Source organism: Thermobia domestica, chromosome 8 (genome assembly GCF_964235325.1).
Source record: "Thermobia domestica chromosome 8, izTheDome1.hap1.1, whole genome shotgun sequence".
In the NCBI taxonomy this organism is placed as follows: Eukaryota; Metazoa; Arthropoda; class Insecta; order Zygentoma; family Lepismatidae; genus Thermobia; species Thermobia domestica.
In genome coordinates, this window is record NC_137461.1 from 238,515,154 (window position 1) to 238,521,153 (window position 6,000).

The following is a 6,000-nucleotide window of genomic DNA, read 5'->3' on the forward strand; positions in this document are numbered from 1 at the left end:
GTGTTCTTGATATTATTCTTGCGCTTCCCTTTCCGCATATTATTCTTGCGCTAATTCGAACATGATGGTTTTCCATATGTCCCTCATGATTCACATTACATCTATTCAGTGGAACTCTACATGCATTCCTCATATCCAACATTTGACCTCAATTCCTCTACTCGTTTCAAAGTAACGTGGCATTTCTAGAAATTTTCTACGTTCCATCTTCGCACTTTTCCTTAATTTATCTCCCACTCTGTATACTGAATGCCACTAAACACTCTGTTTTTCTCTGTTTCTTTTGCTGCTGAATCCAGTGCTAGCAATGATTTCCAGCAATTGATTTCACGAAATCGGAATGTTCTCTAGTCAGTATTTATAGGTGATTTTAAATGACATAAAAGTGTTCTCGAGTTAATCCTTATTGGGAATAATAAATTACAAAGTATATGTCAATTTATGGGGTTCAGTGAGATAAATAATGTAAACATTGTAGAGAAAAGTCTATGAGTGGAAGTCTGGGCTCATCTCGATATGGGATGTTTATCCAAGCTTAAAGAAGCACTATTAAAACTTTTAAGGTTAGAAAATGTGGTCATCTCAAGATGAAACGTTAAAGAAATTATGTGTTATAAATTGTTATTACAGGAGGGATGGATAATAAAATCCACAAGTAATGTTGTCGGATTTTATTACATTGTATTATAACAAGAGCAAAGTATAGTTTTTCAAAGTCTTTTTTATAAGTTTAAACGTTCATCTTCTGACTTCTGCCCTGGATGCAAAAGTCCTAGTAAATATTATTAAGATGTCACAATTTTTAATTTTCCTTAAGAGTAATGCATAGTGCGAAACTACGAAGGGAAGTATAAAATCCATTTTATTAACGGAATGGAAAATGTGGTTGTGTTGTATGGAAACAATTCTGGGTTGGTATTTGTAAGAAGATAATAAAAATAGAATTTGTCGATGATAGAATAATAAGAAACATACAGCTTATAGGAATAAAAGAGCAATTTATTGTTGATACAGATGTAGACTATACACCTAACACCTTACTCCTAACTAGTGTTGTAAAATTTCCGGAAATTTTGAACCTGCTGGTAAAAAAAAAAAAAGTGTTTTTCCGGTTTCTTTCCGGAAAAATTGGGAAAATAATAAAAATATTTGTATTAGGTTAGTTTTACTAGTAACGGAGCCGTTTTTCTCCAAATGTGTGAAATTTCAACATTGTGAATATTTAAAAAAGAAGCATTCGAAATAAAACTGTTCTAATTATTCTTGAAAATTAATAGTCTGCACTCATTTCCTTTATGTGCCTTTTACTCCTGATTGTGCATTTATTACAGAACTTTTACAATTGTATACACACATACCAGCATGAAGCATTTCTGTTGCAACAAATAGGGCTCTTGAATGAAACTGAGTTCTTAATGTGCTCTTTGATCTGGTGAAATTTTGTTAATTTTAACCAAATTACTTCTTAAAAGAAAGAGTAATAGGCAAATTTCACAAATACTTATGCACTAAGACATATAAGTACTATTATTTAATATTCAAATACAGACGTTAATATAAACTTTATGTACAAAATTTTGTATGTAAACAAATACCTATTTTGTAAACCTACCTGTAGACAAATCCCCAGATGCTCAGATTTTCTCGCAAATCTTCATTGGATCAATTCTTCCAAAATCATTACGTATTATTAATGTATGACCTTTAACAACAGGTCATGTTTGTGGGCCATGCATGTAATGTTTCTAATTTCTATTTATCCACTATAATTATTTCCTATTATAATTATGCAACCACGCACAACACACAAAAAATCCTTTTCCATCTTGATTTTGTTCAAAATATTGATGGTCTGTCAACAACTGTTTGTTACTTAGTGGGACTTTGTACCATCTGTCATGAATCGGATCCATTTGTCCTAACGGAATATTTGGGACCCCCACTTTCTGTGGGGGACTCCCTTGCGCCGCCAATGAACGATTCATAATCATGCATTTTTGGATAGAGCAGGTAACAAGTCTAAGACAATAACATGCCACCTCAGCTCAATAGGTAATAGTTTTGGAGATATTCGCCCTCAAAGTTCATTTTCCCACGGGTTTCGACAGTCCTAGCTCTGAAATTATGCTCTTTTGACCATGGGTTCATATGAATTTTTTACTTATTTTGATGTGAAGAATCGCCTGATTCAGTTTGTCGGTCTAATTCATTAACACCATGTATACAGATATGGGTGCTGAAATAATGGCGATAACAAAGATAGCCACTTTTGTGAGAAACCTCGAAAGAAGCAAAAGATATTTAGTAAAATAGGGAGCAAAATGCGTATTTTCAGAACTATGAGATGACAAAAACGGCGGAAATTAAATTTTAAAACTCCATAGCTCGAACCTATCGTAATCGGGTCAAGGATTTACACAGGAACTAGTGCACAGTCTATCTAAATATTTACGTTTAATCATTCTCAGGTAAAGGCGCAATGAATTCTGGAGTACAAAGACTAACTTTTAAGCAATGGCGGATCCAGAGGGGGGCAATCGCCCCCCCCCCCCCGAAGAGGAAACTTTCTTATTTTACATATATAAATATAACCCATCCTAGTGTTTGGAGCTCTTAAAAGTAGGTCTAAGTACCAGTATTACAACCTACCGCCCCCCAGAAATCCGTCCTGGATCCGCCCCAGCTCTTAAGTACTAATTAAGCATAAATAATAAGTGTTTGGAAGGTAACACTTAAAAATCACTTTCTTTCTGTATTACTGATATCACTTTTCACTTTCCTACAGAACCAAATATTATTATCAAGAGTTATGCAACTACACACAGATTATTTTCCCTTCAAAGAAAAGTTAAAAAAAAAAAAAAAAAAAATTGAAACCTAATTTTATTCTTAAAGTACTCTTTTTTGAATTTCCTAAATATCAGATTTACTAACTTATGCCTATTTAGAAGAAAAACAATAATAATAAAAAAAAAACACATTACATTAAATAGGTTGACTCTCATTTCTGTTAAATGATTGTATTTGTTGAGTATCAGTGAGTGATTGCAGTCTAACTGTGTATTAGAAAATATACATGTACGGAAAGTAAGCCTTGGTTAGTGTAATCATCTTCGGAGCGGGAAACCCGGGTTCTATTCCCGGCGGGAGCTCGTGTCATTCGGATCCACGTTAAGCTGTTTTTCCTCGTCTCATATAGCCTCGGTGTTACATGGAACCCTAAACTTGAATTCTATCAATCATTGATCTGATAGAAAATTGAAATTAGTTCTTCCCTTTGGCACCAGGTACTTCATCAACATCAACTTTCGAACTTTGTTCTACAGCATTTGAATGTTTTCTACTGCACGTACGCTACTCTGATATTTTGTTTAATCGTCAATGTAGATAAAAAGCATGTCCCATCAGATAAAAGACCATCTACTGACAAAGAGTTCACATTCGACTTGAGTCTGCAGCGTTTATAGTGACAATGAAAAAAAAAAAAGGAAGAAAGAAAAAGAAAGAAAAATGTAAGAAGATAGGAAAAAAAGTGTTACTGTAAGAACTAGTATTACTTTCTCTTTTACTGAGTTGTCAATATATATTATTTGTTCATGTTGTTCTTCAGAAGTATAATGCTTTTGCTGAGTTTTCTAATTACAAAGTGTCCTTAATTACAGTATTACCAGAATGTTTATAATTGTTTAATATAAAATGAACTTGTTTACCCGCAATAGTTGTCACTTGTAAAAACGGACATATAAAAAGAAAAAAGAAAGAAAACATTTCTCCTAATTTACGTTCTGTGGTTGTCCTTGTGAGGACTCATCTCTTAGAAGAACAATGTTAACGCTGCAAAATAAGATAAGAAATGGAGATGGCTAATTTGGAAATTTTTTAATTCCGGAATCCGGAAAGTAAAGTCGGAAAAATTCCGAAATTCGGACAAATTCAGGAATTCAAAAATATTCTGGATTTTGGAAAAATTCCGAAATTTAGAAAATTTCTGAATTCAGAAAAATCTGGATTCCGGATTTCGGAATCGGAAAATTTCCGGATTTCGGAAGAGTTTCGAAAGTTTCTGAAATCCGGAAAGAGAAGTTTCCGATTCCGGAAAATGTTTTCTTCCGGAATCCGGATTCCAGTAAATTTTGTCCATCCCTAGTAAAAAAAAAGCTTGCTTGATGTACTAATACTTCTATACAAGAATTTGTATATCGAATATAGTTGTTCTCGCACCATCAGCCAGGTGAATTCCACGTCGAACGGTTCGAGAACTGACAACATTGTTATCGTTGCCAGTACTTTACTATGAAGACGAGAGCAATGTTGCCAGTTCTCGAAACGTTGGGTGATGGAGGAATTCACCTGGCTGATTGCCCAAGAACAACTATATTCATCACGATACCAGGAAAACTTCAGTTTTTATTTCACTTTGTATGTCGTTGCTGTGCCCCAAAACCCCACTATGTGCAGAACTGGCAACTTTCCAAGGGAAGCAAGAACGTGCGCTTTGAGATCATTTATATTGTTACCAAGTGTAATTTTGGTATTAAAAATTTAAAACTTAGTCATAGGAATATAAGGGAAGATGCAAAACGATTTCTGCTCGCAAATAACTCATTTTCGACGAAAAATTTTCCTTGGAGATCCAGGAACGATATCACACAAGCTTTCGTCCTTTAGTTCAGTGATGCCAACCCATGGGAAAAATATCATTTTATGGGATTTTTGACATTAATTTTTCGAAATGGGATAAATGGGATTTTCCTTGCAATTCGCAACATATAGGAGATTTTTATATTTATACTTCATCTACAGCAACAAAATTTTCCACAGACGGGAAGTAACAGATATGTTGTCAATAACATCAAAATCAGTGATAGGTCTAATTGTCAAATTTTGTTCCCGAAAACTGCATCATGCTAAACAAATAAGTTATGATTAAAAAAAAAAAAAAAAAAAAAAAACACTTCAAAAAGACGGAAATCGTGCTACCTTTCTAAGGAAAATAGTTAATGGAAAAAGAGTAAAATCCGAAATGAGAAACAACCAATGCGGAAAAATTCTACACAAAATAGCCGGAGGAAGATCAAAGTGTAATAAAGTCACGTCACGTCTATTCGTTAGAAGATGAAGGCTCAAACCCATCCCGACAACAAAATGTATTTGTTTCGTTGTCATTTGATTAACGTTGAAGATTGAATTTTACGGATAAAAATTCATTGATACAGTATTGATGAAAGTGGGTTACATACAGTAGTTTCATATATATATATATATATATATATATATATATATATATATATATATATAGTAATTAGAATACCATAGAAAATTCAAGACCAAAATGGAATTTCTGCCTCTTGAAATGGGATTTTTATAATGTTTTAGGTAGCTTTAGTTTCCAATATGATTTTCACCGATATGACTCTGCTAAAGAGTCCCCACTGAGCAAGATCTACAATATAACAGACTAAGAACTGTAAATATTATCTCCAGTGGAAAGAAAAGCTTTACAGTTGCTCTGCATGATGTGGCTCGGAAAGTAGTAAACGTAAATGGTCTAGAAATACAGATCCTACTTCATTACAGTAGAGATGCTATCTTTATTATACCATGTCCTTTCATAACAACGATGGATACTTATATACGTACAGTACAGTGATTCAGAAGTTTTTAAGTTAGAATTAAGTGCATATTTGAATTGAGGAATTGGTAACTTTGGATTAGTTGAAGAATTGAGTTCATTAAAGAATGTTTATTAACTAGTATTGCCTATGAGACCAGTCCTAGCCTCGTTTCGTAACTTTAAGTACAAAGTCATCCCCTTCTTTTTGTTAATTTCATTTACAAGTTATCAGAATTTTATCCACGTCAGCAGAGGTCTACTAAACGTAGGTAAAATTTAAATCACATTTATTATTGAAGTATATTATATAAAGACTTGCTTATCGTTAAACGTTGATAAACACTCTTCATTATGTTCGTACAATCATGTTATTAATTCATAGCTTT